The sequence below is a fragment of the Sciurus vulgaris genome (assembly GCF_902686455.1).
Source record: "Sciurus vulgaris genome assembly, chromosome: 3".
Taxonomy (NCBI): Eukaryota; Metazoa; Chordata; class Mammalia; order Rodentia; family Sciuridae; genus Sciurus; species Sciurus vulgaris.
In genome coordinates this window covers 85,713,984-85,733,345 of record NC_136463.1, presented here as the reverse complement: position 1 = coordinate 85,733,345, position 19,362 = coordinate 85,713,984, and the positions used below count along the sequence as shown (strand labels likewise).

General features: G+C 34.1%; 1 protein-coding gene and 1 pseudogene across 3 annotated transcripts in view; one reads left to right on the top strand and one right to left on the bottom strand.

Annotated features, from left to right (window-relative positions):
• DPP10 (dipeptidyl peptidase like 10) overlaps window positions 1-19,362 on the top strand; it is a 616,119-nt gene that overhangs the window by 419,079 nt on the left and 177,678 nt on the right. The gene's annotated exons all lie outside the window — the stretch shown is intronic.
• On the bottom strand, window positions 5,967-7,421 carry LOC306656764 (annotated as a pseudogene). Its single transcript has one exon. The product of its transcript is annotated as an uncharacterized misc_RNA (transcript).

Sequence of the window (19,362 nt, the reverse complement as noted above, 5' to 3'; positions counted from 1 at the left end):
AAGGTGAAGCAATAAATTTCAAAATATTGATAAATGTGAAAATATTAATTTTATGTTAAAAACTACAAATCATGGCTTCAAATTGAGAAGTCATATCTGTTTAATATCAGGGCAATTATTTATGGAGACTAAAAAACTTAATGCCAAATATAATATTTTGGAAAAATGGAGAGCTCAATTAATTAACTTGGAATTGGACATTTCATTTTGGATTGTATTCCTTTCTCTTCCCAGAGGGAATTAAAATGGAGGATTATATTAGAGAATTGAGTTTGATGGTTCATTTAGAAAGAAGTAATATTATAAGTATTAATTAAATGTAGGTGAGGGATATATGAAATTAGTTTTAGTCATTAAATTGATCATTTCAAAAAATTGGAGATCTTTCCACTCTAATACAGGACTTGTGAAATTATGTACTATTCTAAATTATTCAGACCCACTTATAGTCAATGAATTGTGATTTAGATGAATTTGGAGAGTTACTCAGTTTGTACAAACTGTGTCAATTAGTTTTGGGATCCCAGCCTTCAACAGTCAGCTTCATTTTTATTTTAGCTATGTCAAGATACTGTTGAGGCTTATCGTATGTGATTTAGATACATTGTGCTAGAGAATGGGAGTGAACCGTGATGATAATAAAAATACTATTTTGTAACTAAAATGTATTGAGTAGTAATTGTGTGATAAGGACTTCAGATGTGAATCACTCTATTAATTCTCATAAAATCTACATGATATGTAATGTTACATTCTCAGTTTTTTAGATGAGATAACTGAATCACAGAATTAAGTATCACAGCCATGGGCATGCAACTAGTATGCAAGAACTTGCTTGACCCCTCCAGTGTCCTTGTGCCCATCTAAGTCAGGTTACAGACATCCAGATCCTCACAAATACATTTCAATCTTAAAGAAAAAAAAAACAACAACCACCACAACCACAAAACCAATCAAGCACATTCCCAAGTAAAGTCTTTAGATATATACGTAAACATGTATAAAAAATGTTTGCCCCAATGTGTGATACTGATGCAGATTATTTTTCCGCCTTTTTCTCACTAACTTTCTTGTTATCATTTGATGAAACTGGCCACACCTCACTCTGGCCTCATCTATTCCTCTGTCCTCTAGTGCTACTGGACGCTTCTGACTGACATTGTTTTGATGGTTACTTCTCTTATTTCATTAGAGATTTCTGAATTTCCAATAATGCCAGCATTTTCTAGTCTGCTGTTTTTATACTATGCATTCTTCTTTGATAGGTGCTCATGTTCAGCCACCATCTCATATTACCAATTCTGGTTCTGACTGCTCCAGAATTTGAGCCTATTTTCTTCAGCTGCCCACAGGACACCACCATTGAAAACTTGTGCATAAACTTGGTCTTCTTCTACTTGCATAAATCTATCCTAGATCCCTGGAAATCTGACTTGACTCCTCCCTCTTTTTCACATGTTCCCATATAAAATTTCATTATTCAATCTTAGTTAATGCTTTAGCTCTTCATAATTTGTAAATGTTTATGTATTAGGAATATTTCCAAGTGCCATAAAGATAAATATATATATATTTAGATCTTTTTAATATTCATATATATCTTTATAGCACTTGGAAACTTTCCATATGCACTTATATAGTCCTTATTATATATATATATATAATAACTAAATACTGTCTTCATGAAGCTTATATTCTCATAGATGAGTTGGATTCAAGAAGACAATAAATACATAATGAAATAAATAACAATGTTAACTAAATCTGAGTACAAGTGACTAAAAAGTGGAAAGGTGTAGCCTTTTATCTAAAAAGTTCATTGAGTGAAAGTGAAAGTGAATTAGATGAGTGAACTATTTAAAATTGTGAGATCAGTGAAGACTTGGAGAAGCAAAATAGGCAACTGGAAAAGCAAGTTCAAAGATCCTGAGGATTGTACAAGTTGTTAACTTCTCTTAGTTTTACTTAACTGTAAAATTTGCTCGTTGAAATATTTTCTCTCCATTTTCACTCTGGTCTTTCTTTTATCCCAGTATTGATTATGCAGAGTTCCTGGTGTATCTAGCACATGCATATGAAAATTTGATTTCAGTGTTTATCACTTTCTAAGATTCCCAAATGCACTTGCAAAACACCAAGGTTATCATTAATTTAGACTCTACTATAAGCGGCTTAATAGCTCTGATTTGCAAGTCATCAATAATCAGGGGAGGTACTCCTCTATGACATATTATATTTTTCTTGATGAGGGTATACCATTTGCTGTAGTCCTATTTCTCACAGTTTCTTTTTAGTTTAGAAATTATACATGGGAACTTCAGAGAATAAGGAAAAATACTGGTCAAATGTTCTGGTTAGAAATTAAACCTATAAAGCACTTGTAACTATTCAGAAAAGGTTGTCATATTGTAATGAAAAAGCCATCCTTCTTCCTCATCTGAGCTACCAATTCTGATTGAGTTTTTGATTGCCTAAAAAGTTATAATTCTCTATCCATTTACTTGAAAGTATGCCTTTTACATTTTTTTCTTCTCCCTAGTAGGTAAAGATCAATAAAGTTTTATCAGAAACATATTCTCTAATCATGGACATTTGCCTTTTCTTATTAAATAGCTACTTAACAGCTTAGATAATTTGTTTGAGGAATACAATACCAAGGTGGTGCTCACAGATGGATTGTCTAAGTCAGGTTACTTCTTGATAATAAAGGAAGCTCTATTCTTTGATATAGCTGAGTGTCAGACATATGTTGGAATACATGCTCAAAGTATTCTATGGGGCCATTTCTTACAGAAGGAAATATTTCCACATAAAGCAAATACTAACCACCTCCAGAGACTGAAAGACCATTCTGTAAATATGATTTTCTCTTCATAGTTCCAAATGCCAAGATTTTCATTTGGGAGTAGAAAGATGGTGACAACACTGGTGTTATGAAATGGAATTCTTCCTGGTCTTAATTTGTTAGGTTCTAACAACAAATGAAGATAGAAAATCATAGTACTAGAGCATCTCTTCTTGAATCACAGAGTAACAATTAACTTTTAAACTATATACTACTGCCAACATTTTTCATTTGGGGGACCTTTTTTAACTTACATGTCAGCTATCAGATGTGAAAGTAGGAATAAATACTGCAATTATCCTCTATTATAAAATACTGTGTTTTTAATTATAGTAATTATTTCTAGCTACAAATTTTCAAATTCATGATGTTTTACTTGTCCTTGATAATAAATAGGCAATACATAGTGATACACAGATAACACAATTCATTGAACATATATCTAAATAGGAAAAATGAGAAGATGAGTCCCGTTGATTTTAGAAATAAATTGTTTTTTCATTGACTTTACTTTCTTACAGGCCTTTAGGATCTCTGTAGGTTGCAAATTTCATGCATAATAAAAGGGAGATATTAAACATTTAAGGATTATCTCAATAATAAAATTCCATAATGTGAAGTTTATCATGCTAATTTCAAAAAGGGGAAAATAATTCTGTGGATGTGTTGCCAATCCTAGCAAAGTTTCCTAAGAGGACTACATACCATATGGCATGTCATCTACTTGTAGTTGCTCAGTAAACACTAGAGATCAATTCAGTTGGCTCTTGAGGACCCATGAATGTTTACTTGATATTTTTTCATGCCTTTAACATGGAAGAAAGTAGGATATGGCCTATGCAGGGTACAGGTCTTTATAATCTTTAAATTTTATTATTAAAAACTATATCATTGTCCCCAGAAGACAAATGCCTCTAAGATTTAGTGGTTTGTTGTTTTTGTGGGGTTTTTTTGTTTTGTTTTGTTTTACTTAAGAAGACATGCATTTAGAAAAAGAACACTTGCATTTCATTGATTTTTATCTCTATGAAGAGTAAAGTAATTTTAACTTTTCTGAATGGCCGATGGATAATATAGCCTTCCTCATCTTTGAGTTAAAGCACTGCTTTTCAAAGTGTGATGTGTACAAAAATATCTGACCTTCAAGGATTCCAGGGAAAAATGCAATTTGGAAATGTTAAATACATTCTTCATCATACCTATTAGCATTGCATGTGGCAGATGCAAAGGAGAAAACTTTTGGAAATGTTGATTTTAAAAGACTGGGCAAAGATATTTCCAGTATCTCCCAAAGATTGGTCCAAACAATAGTTTCTATTGTTAAATAAGTATTTGGGCTTTTGAAAATATGGGTTAAAGCACAATGTTATTAAATTTGGGAAAATAAATTCAGTCCTCACCTGAATTCGACACCTAAGTCCTTTAGGACCCGTTCGTAACAAATTTATCCTATTGATTATCAGGTCAACTAAAAGACAACCACTTCTAACAGAGAAAGCAGAGTGACCAGTAGTGTTGAGTGTAAGAGCATGATCATTACATGTAAAGTATGGCATGATGTCACCCACTCTGTGTGTTCTGATTGTTTCCTTGGTTTTTACGTGAAAAGAATGTTAGAATAGGATGAGTCCTCCATACTCTGGGCATATTATTTTCAATGTTGACAAGGTCATAACAGGTTGGGAAAATGAATTTTAATATTATGGGTAGCCATATTTTTCTTTGAGTATCTTATCAAGTCATGGAACCAGAAATAAGCACATAAGCACATATTTGCATATCATTCTTGGGGTTAACAACCACACACAGTTCCATTTTTGGGTAAATGGATGCCAGGATTAAGACTCTGTCATTATGAGGTCTTATGACTGAACCTGGGTTGCTTAACCACTGAGTCACATCCTCAGCCTTTTAAAATAATTTGTATTTTATTTGAAGACAGGGTCGCTCTAACTTGCTTTAGGGTCTTCCTAAGTTGCTGAGGCTGGCTTTGAACTCACAATCCTCCTGCCTCAGCCTCTGGAGTCCCTGGGATTACAGTTGTGTGCCACCTTGCCCACTTAGCATTTTTTAAGAGTTAATTCATAGTTATTTCACATGTATTTCAGAAGTTGGACATTCAATTTTATTTCCTCTAACTAAGGCTCTTGTGGATCCCCATGTGCCAAAGATGAGGATTACTAAAATTTTAAAGCTAGTATTTCTGATTCTGAGTCTTAGTCATTTTACTTCCTTAATTTCAATGTATACTATAAAGGAGGAAATATTTTAAAGATACTGGGTCAAGTTGTACAGATATTTAGTGACTCAATTAGTCATAGTCCCATGTGGTGCTTAGAATGGAAAGAAGAATCCAGGAAATCACAAGAAATAGCAAGAAAATGTACAACGAATATCAAAGAAAGTGTATAGTTCAGGCCACCAGAGCTACACCAGCCAATTTCTCCATTGTTAGGGGGCTGGAAAATGTGTTTCTTTATATCCATATTTTTCTTAATTCATGCTTATGTTTTACCTGAAATGTGAAATGAAAGCTTCTCATCCTCTTCCACATCCAAGCAGGTGTACATTTTTATAAAATGTGTGTTCTGAAAGATTATGCAGGCATTAGATTTTGGAAAATTAAATTATTTCTCACAAATCAATTACCACAGGAATTGGAAACACTCTGTCACTTAAAAATAAATTCTGTGTTTTTTAACAACCTTTTTTGGGATATAATTTCTGTGCCATATATTATTCATTTAGTGCACAATTTAATAGCTTTTGCCTACTTATAGGTTGTATATCCATCACCACAAGCTAGTTTTAAAACATTTTCATCATACTCCCCAAAAGAAATTTTGAACACATTGTAATTACTCTTCATTTCCTTTGCTGTCCACTTCTTTCTCAGTTCTCTGGTTGTAAACAGTTGTCTCTGTCTCTATAAATGTGACAATTCAGAACACCTTATAAAAGTGGTATTATGCAATATGTGATATTTTGTGTCTAACTTCTCTTACTTAGTATAATGTTTTTGCAACTTACATGCATTGAATCATCTATCAGTAATTCATTTATTTTTATTATTTAATATTCCACTTCATGAATATTCAGCATTCATTATTCATTTTTTGGGGGGAGATTCTTTCAATATTTTATTTTTTAGTTCCTGAAATACAAATCAAAATAACTTTTTGTTACATATCAATTGAACAAGCTTGATATTTTTTTCAATACATGGTGAACCAATACAGGTATTTTAACATTTCCTTTTTAATTACAATACATCTTGTTTTGGAGGAAAACAGATTATCAAAAAGATGAATGTGTACACAGAGTTAGGATATACCCTCCAACTTAAAATTTGGTCCACTAAAATATATCAGTATTCCTCCTATAACAAAAATAAATTAACCCTCATAGTTGAAAAAAACAAATATTTGGCACAGGTCTCTGAGATAGCTTGAAAAAACAAGTTAAGATGTGTTTCAACTCTACAGAGGAACATACAAAATCCACCAGAAACATCTTACAGAAAACCTGGTCTGATTGCTATTGGGATTCTTCTGCTTCAGAAGAAGGGGAGAGAAGGTACACCAGAGGGCAAGGAAGACTCACAACGGCCACAGAATCACTTATGAGAATTAATAAAAATTTAATACAGAATAACATATGACAACAGTACAATAATCTCAAGTTATTCAAATGCCTGGAAAGCAAGTTGTAAGATTAGAACAAGTACCTCAGCAGGAACAATACAACACATTTATATAATTTTGAAGGTGAGAAAACATCATTCATACATGATACTTTGTATACAAGTAACTTAGATTTTAGGACTCGGGAGATAACAAAACATACAACAACATATCCAAGCTGCTTAACCTTCAACCATTCTCTTGAGTATTAAACCCAGGCCACCTTTGGCCACTTGCAGAGGTGTTTTTTCTTCCTTGTTCTCAATGTATATACTTTCTCCTTGGGACACCAGCAGCTTTGCTTCTTCTATTCTCTCCTAAGTGTAGAGGAGTGTTACCCTCAGTGTCTTGGATGTTTGTGAATGCTTTGTAGTACAGAAGGATATGAATCATCTTCAAGTTACCCTTGGCTGCTGCCTGGTGCATTGCTGTAGCCTCATAATGATCCTTAGCATCTGGATTAGCCCCACCTTCTAGTAACATGACAGCAATCTCATGCCTGTTTTTGGAAGCTGCATAATGTAGGGGAGTACAACCATTTTGATTGACAGCATTCACTTGCGCACCTTTTCCCAGGAGCGCTTTTACAATTTCATCCCGGCCAGCAGAAGCAGCAATATGAAGAGGAGACCAGCCTGCATCATCTTTATCATTCACTGCCACTCCAAGTTGCAGCAAGAACTCACAATTTCAGTATGTCCAGCTGAACATGCCCAGTGCAATGTGGTTCTGCTGTCCTGGTCAGTTCTAGTAGCCTGTGATTTATCGGCCAGGATGCTCTCCTTCAACTCCTCCAGCTTCCCGCTGTAGGCCAGGTTGCAGACCATCAGGTTAGACACACACCCCTCCATTTCGCTTTCCCAAGATCTCAGTGAAGCGCAAGCAACTCCCGCCTCACGTCCCGGGTTCCGCCTGCCAGTCAAGAGTATTATTCATTTTTTAGATCATGGATATTTGGGTTATTTCTAATTTTGACAATTAATCTTGCTATTAATGAAAAAGTGGGGGTTTTCTGCTGTTGTTGTTTTACCAGGGTTTTAAAATGTATATTTCCATTTCTTTTAGTTCAAATAAAATACCATATAAAAATGAAATTTTTGAACCATAAAGTAACTATTTAATATTTTAGAAATTTACAAACTGTTTTCCAAAGTTGTATACCATTTTTCATTTCCACCATAAATGTACAAGTATTCCAATTTCTCCATACCCTTTCTTTATTTGTTCATTTTAGCTATACATGACAGTGGAGCCAATTTTGGCCTATTTATGCAAACAGGGAGTATCTTATTCTAATAGGATTCCAGTTTCCAGTGTGGAGATTCACTGTGGTGTATTCATATATATATGTGAGAAAGTTGTGTCAGATTCATTCCATTGTCTTTCCTACTCCTGTTTTGTCCATCTTTTTCATATAGGCATTTTAATGGGAAAATAGTAATATTGAGCACTTTTGCCTATTTTTATAGGTAAAATATTATTAGAACACAGTCACAGACATTGTCTTATTATCATCATCTATGGATGTTTTTGCAGTATTATGGCAGGGCTAAGCAGTAGAGATGGTAGGATCCAAAGAATTTAAAACATTTACTATCTTCCCAATTACAGAAAATGTTCACCAAATCCTTCTTTAACAAATCAAAAATCCACATCCTCTATCACATTTTATAACAAATGCATTTCCATGTATCATATGCGTGGTGAGAGTTAAAAGTGTATCTCATTATATATGAAAGAGATGATTGAAATGATTTTGTTTGAATACATTTGTGAATTTCTGATTGGTGTTAAGTTTCTATTTATTCATTCTCTCATATTAATTCAACACATTTATTAAATATTCACTTATTCAATATAGTTAAAGACTTACTGTGTATCAGTGACTCTGTAAGACTCTGGGGATAATATAGTAAGGACAGACAATGTCCACGCCCCAACAAAGCCATTTATGGAAAGAGTGCTTCTTACAGAAAGGAAATAGTAGGTTTTGGGTGCATGGGAAAGGAGAGAACCCAGAGGAAACTCTAAAATGAGAGAGATAAGGTATAGCAAAAGGAACTCTTAGAGCAATATTTCCAAAGGGTGAGGATATTTCTCAGTGTGTTTTGGGGAGCATTGGTCCAGTGTCTTTAGGTCTGAGCAACAGACTTTGTTTGCTGACTCTTTCTGAGCATTTCATATATGAAATGTGCACTGTAGCTCTCTAGCAGGATTTGCAGTTACCTGACCTTCCCATCTCAGAGTTTGATAGAGCATGTTATAGGAGTTAGTGTTCCATGAAGCATTTTCTTGAGTTAAAAAAAAAAAAAAAAAAAAGAAGAGTTAGAACTTTGTTGGTCAAGAACTGAGCTGCAGATGAAAAGATTCATGAAAGTGCCTGGAAAACAAAATGAGAAGACATAACCAGCACCTTCCATTCCCTGGAACAGGGTGAACTTTCAGATCCTGAAACTTTCCCTTGTGTAGATATTAGGCCTGTAAATTAGTTATGGTAATGCATCATTCAAAGGGTCTTTGAAGTTTAGTTTTCCTTTATTAAATATCTATCTTTCATATGTCTTTTTAAAGAAAGCACTTTAAGATCATGCAGAAGAAAGTTCAAGGAAAGTTGATATAATGGATTATTCTTCCTTGGGCTCTAACACTTTTGAAAGGATTATTTCTTACCTTTTTGTCAAATAGACTTCGATAAATTTTCAAAGTGAAGTGTTTCGGTTCTCAAAGGCTAGGAGTATCTTTTGATCTCCTTTTTCTTCTTTCTAACATTTTCCTTCCTTCACCAGTGCATGGTTGGAGAGCAGTTTTGAAAATATTATCATAATTGCTTTGCTAATTCTTTGTCAAGCTCCCCAAAAGGCAAAAATAAGCACTAAGGAAGCTCAGTTCAGCAGCATCAGAAGGGCTGGATGTGCCCATAGTAAGCAAATAATGAGATCAGCTCAGCTGCTTCATGCACAGTCAGTCACTATCCTGAGGTGTGGAAAACTGAAGCTCACATGTGGACAATTACCCATGTTGCCCCTTAGTCTCTGCATAAATAACTGCCCTACTTTGTAATTCAGAATCCTCAGCTATACAATCAGCAGAGTTAATAATACCTCAGTTGTTATGAAGTACCAAAGAGATGGTTTACATACAATAACTACAATTACCATCATATAACGTTGGTCTAACAAAACGAAAAAAAAAAAAAAAATCTGTTATGACAGTTTTTAGGGGTGGGTAGGGTAGGGTGGGGTGGAAATACCAATAGTGCTCTGAAGATAGATTGATCTGACTCATTGTATCAGAATGACCAGATGAACAAATCAGTGAAATACAAAAGACATAATGAATATAGGTATCACAATATCATTATAATCACAAAAACAAATGAGTAGATTCACAAATGTATACATTTACACTTGAAAGAGATATCTAGTATTCAGTTGAACTTCCCATGGGTCTGTTGAGGGTTAATGTTCTCAAACTGGCCCAGTTAGACTTTTATCAAGATATAAATAAGGGTATGAGATACATCTTTGAATAAATAGACAAAAGGCAATTTAGTCAAATATGTGAGTGAAAGGGACGAATATGTTGGATAAGAGAATGGTGGCTGTATCATTCTCACAGATAGCATGATGCCTTTAATTTATGAGATAATTTTTAAAATAATGTGAGGGAGACCTCCATTTCGATCCAAATGACATCCTCCCAAGTCTATGAAAGGAAAACTTATGTCTGTAAGAGACTTAGGGATTTAAAATGGCTTTAGTAGTAAAATAATAGTTAATGGTATGATGAAGAGGTACTTATGACAAAAAGATCCCAGTAAAATCCCAGCCCACTCCAAATGCATATAAAAATACAATAATGGAGGACATTGCCCTACTGAAATTTGGACTTGATTATTACAGTATAAGATTTAGTTGTAGTCACTCCATTCTCAGAGATAAAGCACATGCTAATATATTCAAGAAAAGTTAGAATAATTGGTTGCAGTTGTTGATAAGAGTATTAAGATATTAAAGACAGTGACATAGACTTGAAAATCAATTACAAAAATATGCAGGTGGACCTATATTTTAAAAACTACATCTGTATTCACTCCAACAACCCCATACATAGAAATTTACCAGGAAGTTATTTCTCATATGTGAAAGCGATATATATTCAAGGGTTTAAATTGAAACACAGTTATAGTTATAAAATGTAGAAAACTATGTCAGGTGCTGCTTGAAGAATTTGTGTGTAACCACTGAATAGAATGCTAATTTTCCATAGGAAAGATGAAGAAGTTTCTATGGATTAATCTGATTACCAGAGTATATGTTGGAAAGAATAATTATGGTATGTTAGCTTTTATTTAACAAATAATGGAAAATAAAGTACATAATTCTCTCAAGATGTCTGCATATCTCTGTTTATCTATGCTATAGACTATATCGTAGCCTATGCATCTATGATTTTGTTTGTAAAAAAATAGAAACTGAGTAAATTGAAGTCAAAGTTAGTTTAAAAGGATAAAGAGCAATTGATTCAAATTGATTCTGAGTATCAAAGTAATAACCACCACACTGAGAAAATAAGTAACTTTTGATTGATTAGTTTACTTACTAATTAACATATTAATTAATTTACTAATTAATTGAGATTTTAAATTCAAGTGTCATTATTCATAACATACATGCTTAGAAAGATGTTTCCTGAAGTCCAAAACAACTAGAAAAACAGCATTAACTCTTCTTAGTAGGAATTTTTGTTGATAATTTTATTGGTATAGTCATTCTGAAACTGTTTTATGCATGTGTTATGGGAAATAACAAATGAGTGAGTGAATTAGTATTGTTTTGAGAAGGGAGTGCAAATGTGAGATGAGGTCAGTGTAGAAGCCTGTAATGTTGAGTTTATTTAGAAGTGTCCATATAATCCCATTGAGTACACATACATGCATACACACAGCAAAAACACAATATTATTTTTTAAGCACATAGTCATCCATTTTGGATCCATTTGGCTATTCTGTGTTACAAGATTACTGTTTCTTCAGAATACCTGTGTGTACATTTAATGCCCAAATCTTGATTTATAAGTACCATTTACTAAACATACATCTAAAACTGGGAAACTTACATGGCTGGTGTTAAGTTTGAAAAGGGAAAGAACTAGGTGGGCTATGCTGGAAAGCAAAGGTGTGCTCAATAATTAATAGGATGAGGTGGAAAGAATAGGTATACTCTACAGAGAGAGTTAATTGATAACATTTGAGATGTGTAGATCAATAAGAAATATAGAGAATAACATGTTAAATTTTAAAAGAGTGACAGAAAAGAGCAAGAAGAAAATGTACAAAAATAAAATAAAAGGAGTGGGGATTTTTGGAATAGAATGATATGTTTTTATCACCCTCCATTCACCATGAAGGGCCATGCATGGGTTCACTTGGGAAACAGAGGAAGTATCCAGAGCTGTGGAAGGCAGGATTTGTACTATCAAGAGAGTGGGTGATCCCTGGTACCCATGGGAAGATGAGATTTGTTTGTTTAAAGAGCTCTGCAAGCTTGCAGGGAACTGAAACCCACTACTCAGTGATAAACCGGAACTGCACCTGTTTTGTTGGATAAGAAGGGTGACTTGGAGAGGTGATCTTATCTGCAGGAACCAAACAGGGAGGGAAAGTGTGGTTGGGTCATTGAAGCCCTTTCAATTTCATGGATATCAAATGGGCACATAATTTCAGAACTTTTTACCCCTTCCATGACCTAATAAATGTGGTTGAGATTATGGACTAGAAAAGGTCTTGATTTTTATCTCCTATAATAATTTACTAAGGAAAGGATTATAATTATCCAAAAAATGCTAAAATCATTGGGTGAAAATAGTGTTTAAGAATAGGATGTACATATGCTTTCGAAGCTTCATCACACACTACTCATAAAATACAAAGGTGGAATACATTCCTTTACAAAGCAAAAATCATATAGTGAAAATTGTGGCTAAGTCTTTACTTGGTAGTCTAAAGCCTAATGTTTTGTGTCTTCTGATAAAATGCAATGGGAGGTACACCTCACCAGTTCTATGGTGCTCTGATCAAAAATATTGACCTGAATCTAATCACATGGGAACAGACAAATCTACAAGGTGGAATTCTTTGCATGACGGTTGGCCTAGATTTTCCAGAAGATTTTAATACATTAAAAATAGGGGGACACAGATCAACTCTTCTAAATTAGCAAAGATAAAGGTTAAATGCAATGTATGAATTTTGTATTATGGATTGAAAAATAGATATTAGGAATATATATATGACTACAAGTGAAATCAGAATGTAAGTTGTATGGTAGATGAGGTTATTAAGATAATAGAGTTTTTTTGTCTCAGAGTGGTAATGTTGAGATTATATGTTCTTGGGAGAAGCATGCTGAGATATTCTGAGTGTATAATCTAGATTATTTGATAAAACAACTTTGTGTATGTACTGTTGAAAGACAGAGAGAGAAGTAGAAATGGAAGAATTTTGAGATTCAGTTTATTAGTCTTCATTGTACTATTCTTATAACTTATCTATAAGTTTGAAGTTCATCAACTAAAAATAATTAATTAACTTACAACTTAGCAGAGTGTAAAAACATATCAATTGCTGAAAGAAATAACATAAAAAGGATATGGATTTCTGTTCACATGCTATATCATAATACAATTACAGAATTCACAGGAAAATGGAATCTTAAAGATTCTGGAGGAAAGATAGACTACAGAAGATTAACAATTTAAACAGATTTCTCAGCAACAGCCATGAGAAACTAGAATGTGATAGAATAATATCTTCAGTGAACTGAGATATCTTAAAATTATATACCCAGAAAATGCATCTTTCATGAGCAAGGATGAAATAAAATGTTAAGAATACAAACTGAGATAAAGCCAAAGAATATTTAATAAAATATCTGCTGAAGGCAGAATGCAGGTAGAAAGAAAATGGTACTACATGGAAAGGTAGAGAAAAAAGAAGAAATTATGAGCAATTATATTGGGTAATATGTGATTAAATCTAAATAAATAATGATCATATAAAGCAATATTGATTTAAAATTTTATGAAGAGGAATATAATGATCACAAAATCAACCATAAAATCATATATATCAGTAGGAGGGGAAACAAGGGAATAATATAGACTAGTCTGTATAATTTGGAAAATGGGTAAGTTAATTATTTTCAAGTTTGTTGTTCGGTTAAGTGAGGGTAATCACTAAGCATAGACAGAAAACACAAACATCTAAAAGTAGAAGAGGAAATTGAGTAAGAAAACAAAAAGCAGAAAATTGAGCATAAAAGGACATGAATAATACAATAATACAATGGTGACTGGGGAACAGGGACACAATAAAAGTTGGGAAGTTTAGAAAAGCCAATGCAGACTAATTTTTGGAGAGGACTTTTCAGAGTCAAAGAAAAATAGCATCTCCAAGTTACAAAGCTGTCTTATGAGAATTAATACCAAAATATTATTGAATTTGAATTTACTATTAAATCCTCAAATAGATTATGTGTCTTAGGCATATGACCTGTGGCGGGTGTACCCACAGCTCTCCCTGACTGACATGAATTGTGATGGCGCCAGTCAATTCAAATTTGTGTGGGGATTGATTATTAATGGTCTCATAGAATTGATGCACTTTGCAACCACTGCTGAGTTCAGAGAGAAAACATTGTATCTTGTAAATATGAAGGTAGAGTTTGAAATGATAACCTGAGGTCAGATTCCAAGGTAGTTTTCATTATAGGACATCTATAAGAATCTGAGGGTAAAACATATTTTGGAATGAAACGACCACTCTCCTTCTGAGTAGGACTTGAAAATCTCTAGATGTATGTAGTTTAAAATGCATATGTGGATTTGCCTCATTTTAATGGGTACTGACTGCTTTGTGATTCTTTGGAAAGAAGTGTATCAGGGGACTTTGAAATCTATCGGTTGATTGCACATTTCTCATTCAGTCTAAACTTACTTAGAATTCCAAGTGTACATTTACTAAAACTGTGCTTGAAGGGTAGGTAATGGGTGATTTAGTTCTCTGATATTATATGTGATTGCAATCTGGAAGGCTGAACCCTTTTGGTGATGGCCAACCATGCAGTAAGAAGGTTGACACAATTTGCAATGGTAATCTCTGCTTCATTTATACATTTCAATCAACTCCTTCATCTCTCTTTCAGTCAACCTTGGAATGTATCTGGATCCAAGTGCCTATAAATCATAAATCTTCAAGAGAGAGGAGTTGGCTTTTTCCTCCCTCATTTCTTAGATTCTAGATCACAATTTCAGGTCCAAGTTTTGTGACTAAACTATCAATATTGATTTCTAGGGAAGTGGGAATGCCTGAGGGGTTCTATATATTTTAGCCATATGTCATTAAGATTACCTGAGTATATTATTAAAAAAAAAAAAAAAAAAAAAAGAATGGGTTTGCTTCCCATTGTACCATGGAGTTCTTTGAAGTCCCTTCTCTGATGTGTGAAATGTGAGAAGTCCGAGAGTTGTGTGGGTGTCGTGTGTGCATCTGTCTGACTTCAGTCAATAGCACAGAGTTACTGAAAGCCCTGTAGGTGCAGGGATTTATTATAGGAATTAGACCTCACACAAGTGCAGGAGCATCAGGTGAATTGAAGGAATTTAAAGGGTCCTGGAATGATTGGAGAAAGATTTGTTAGCCAGTTTGTCTGAGGCATTTGCTCAGGTAGACAGGTCAGCGCTCAGGCCTGTCCCTTTAGAGGCACTGCTGTATTCCTGCAGTGAGATCAGAGACTAGATTCAAGGAATAGATATAAATGGAAATTTTCAAAGGCTAACTAGTTTTTTAAACTGACTAATTCTATTTTTTAGAGAAAATTAAGGATGAAGATGTCAAATAAAATATCCATGCCAGATCTCTCTTAAGTGACTGAGGCCTGTCTTTTAATTTAGATCTGTTTGGCTCCAAAGTGTATTCCTTGAGTGTTGAATGGGGTAAAAGATTTCAAACTTGCTCAGCTACTGATATACTTACTAAACACCTATCACTGAGACCCATCAAGGAAGGAAGAGTAGTAATAACCTACAAGTAAGAGAAGACTGTGTGTATCTCTAAGAAAAGTTCCGAGACCAAGATCCTCCAGAACAAAAGTACTAGTAACCAAGCAAAGGTGTAAGAAAATCACTGCCCCGCAAAATGAGAACTGCACACTTTGCCTGTCTCCCTGTCTCTCCTACCCCCAGTCGTGCACTCTTTATTCCAATTTCTATTCCAATCATTCTCTTTCCCTCAATCCTCCATATATGTGTCTGTGTATAGATATGGCTATATGCATTATTTTTGTTTCTCTGCAGAATCCTAATGCAGACATGTTTCTTGTAAAAGATTCAAAATATACTATTAAACTTACATAGCTTGTCCAAATATTTATTTGGTTATTTCAATTAAGTAGATTGGCTCCGTCTGTTATTTCTTATTATCTGTTTATAGAATACTACTAAGAATCAAAAGATAAGCAATACCCCATTCATTATGAAGTGATTTAAATTATTTAATTGGCATTAACAAAGAAATTTTAGTTTGTTAATTTGCTCATTTACTAATTAAGTTCAGTCTTAGCCCTAGAAATAAAATTCTTCTGAAAAAAAGTGTAGAAATAGCAAGTGCAACAGCATTAGTATTCAGTGAAACAGATGACCTTAGGGAGTTAGTCTTATATAAGCTCTTAGAATATGCACAACTCATTGCTATAGTTCAAAGTTATGTGCGATGCAATTTTTTTTTCTTAATTGCTCAAGACACTCCACTGTGACATTGGCTAGTTTGGCTGCAATAGAGAGATTAAAGAATCAAGTCCTTATTTTTTACAGTTAGTACAACTGCTAATACACGAAGAGTAGTAGCATTACAATTTTGTAGTGATAATGAAATAGAAGACTAAGGGGCCTACCTGTGCAGGTTGTAAAGTCCATATTTGCTGCAAACATTAGATGCATAATTAAACTCATGGTACAGTGCATTACCCAAAAGAAAGTTTGACTCAGAAGAGTGAATGACATTGAAATAGGATACATATGAAGTTGCATGAAGAGAATTATTCTCCGAGAGCCTTTTTAACTTAAAAATAATTGTAGTCTTAGTAGTCTTTAATTTTGCTTGTAAATGTAGCTATATTCAGCATATTTTAAAAACCTGGTCATGAAGTTTGCACCTTTGTTAACATGAAATGTTAGCTGCCCTGAACCCAGGTGTTTACTTTTGCTAATGGATCTATTAATTTAGGAAATATGAGTTTCTACTAGTACTGGACCCTGATGGGTTTATTTTATATCCTCTCAGTGCAAGACAAATCAGTTCAGCTTGGCATATTGATGGAAAAAATATGTACTGAATGTCCACTTAAAAACACTGCATGATGACCTTGTGCTCACCTTTGTTGGTGCACTGTCATGCCCCTGGTCATCAGTACCATGAGCATCCAACTGACTAACCAGGTCATGTCAGTTGACTGATTCCTTTATGAGCCATCTAGCAATTCTAAACATAGTCTCACACTACATACCAACTGTGCTTCACGTCTGTAAATCAGAAAAATTTGCATGTCTAACCCACAGGAAAGACACATTTTCTTAATTTAATTATAGAATGGCAATGTTTATGTGGGGTACAGTTTAGCAGTCAATATAAATAGTCCCCCTAATTTAATGTTGTTTGTGTAAATTATCCCTACCAAATATATAATTATTTATGTTGAAACATAAATATATCCAACAACATCATTGGGTTCTGTGTTCCTTTGCAATTGTAAATAAGTCAAAGGAAAATCCATAGAGTGGCAAGGTTGAGTTTTGAAGGTAAATTGCCTAGGAACTTTTTGGGGGTCTTATAACATTGCTCCTCATCATTTTAGATATTCACCCTGATATGGTGTAAAAAGTGCCCTATAATGACATCAGACAGAAAGCAAAACACTGATTTTTTTTCAGCCCCTAGGAGTCCTGAGAACTGTCTTGAAGCCCTCAACTCCTTCCCTGTAGGCCAAGTCCTCTGTGTTTTAAACATTGCATCAGTTACAAACATGGAAATGGAGAGTATTTACTTTAAAATTACAAAGATTGTAGTCTTCAGTTTATTTACAAGGATAAGACATGGGTACATTCCTCCATGACCATGACTAGCTGGAACTGAGAGTCTGTGTCCTCATGCAGAGGAGTTCTGGGACAGGCAGGGCTTTGTAATCCCCAAAAGGTACTTTTCTGTCATCCACCTGGATCCTTTAGTCAGAAGAGCTTGAAATTCCCTAATTAGTCTACATTTTTAATTTTCTCATGTAAGAATTTTGGTTATGAAGAAGAAATAATGATTTACCTAAATTTGTGGAAAACAAAGCTCACTTATAGTGAGTCATATGTCATAGCCCCTCTTCTTTCTTATAACAAACAAAATAAAACTGGATACTGTTCAGAGTGACTACCTGTCTGATTTAAATCAGGACAAAAAAAAAAAAAAAACCCTGTTAAGTTCTCACACTTGTAAAAAATGTTCTGTCACACACCATGTTCCAATATTATATAAGCAGGAATCTACTGGGAACTTTTAGGAAACTTATGCCAACTCTTTCTACTCCTCTTTTCTTTTACTACATAAAACATTAAGATGAAGTCAGAGTATCCATATCGTGATCTTGAAGCAACAACTATTGAGACCAAAGTCACAATATAAGAATCACAATCAGGTCATGCAGAAGAGTCTGAAGATGCTAAGCCACACTGCTTACCTCTTTGTTAAATGGATCAAATATAATCCTTTTGATACACATAGTTTCCTTCCCACCTTATACACTCATATGTGTGCACACACACATGCACACACACATGCACTTCCTTGCCTCTTCCTCTTGTTATATTATTCAACATATAGCTACTAGTGCTTACTGTATGCCAATTACTATTCTGACCTCACTTCAGCCTGGAAATGATGAGATCAGACTATAGCATGTTGTTTCTGGATCAAATGGGCTCATGAAAACCAGCAAGTTATAGAAAATAGCTACTCCTATGTAGATCTTTAAAAAAAAAATTATCACAATGAAGCAGTAGCACCATGAAGCCTGACTCTTGGTAAGGGAAGAAGTGAAGACATTGCCGATAGGGAATTCTATTATTATGTTAACAAAATTTTGAGATAAGTTAACAAAGAACTCTAACTAAAAATAGGTCTATAAAATTCAAAGTAAATAAAGTTAGTTCTCAGAAGTACTGCGGTCATACTGCCTGTCCACATACACAACTTGCACTGTACTTTATGTCCTATTCTCTGGATGTGAAATGCAGTGACTTTAAGACACAGGTGAGTGTGTTTATGTGTGTCTATGTATGACTTTTGTATCTACTTTAGCATTTCCTTTGCCCACCTCAACTAATAGGCAAGGAGATGGATTGGTTAAATTAGAAGGTTTCGAAACAACTTTCTTAGGTCTTCTGAATGAATCATGTTCTCAAATCATTGAGTTTGGGAAGGTTAAAAAAAAAGCATTTTCAATGGAGGAACTTTAGATTATGTAGAGGGAAATGAGAGGGAGGAGAGTATGAAAAATGGTGGAATGAGACAGACATCATTACCCTATGTACATGTACGATTACACAAATGGTATGAATCTGTATACCATAGAAACAAAATGATGTACCTCATTTGTGTATAATGAATCAAAATGCAGTCTGTAAAAAATAAAAATATAAAAATAAAAAAAAAAAGTTCTGAAAAAGTTGAGAACCCTAAGCTTCCATTCCTTCCTCTGTAAGTGGAGACATTGAATTGTGTCCTTATTAAGTTCC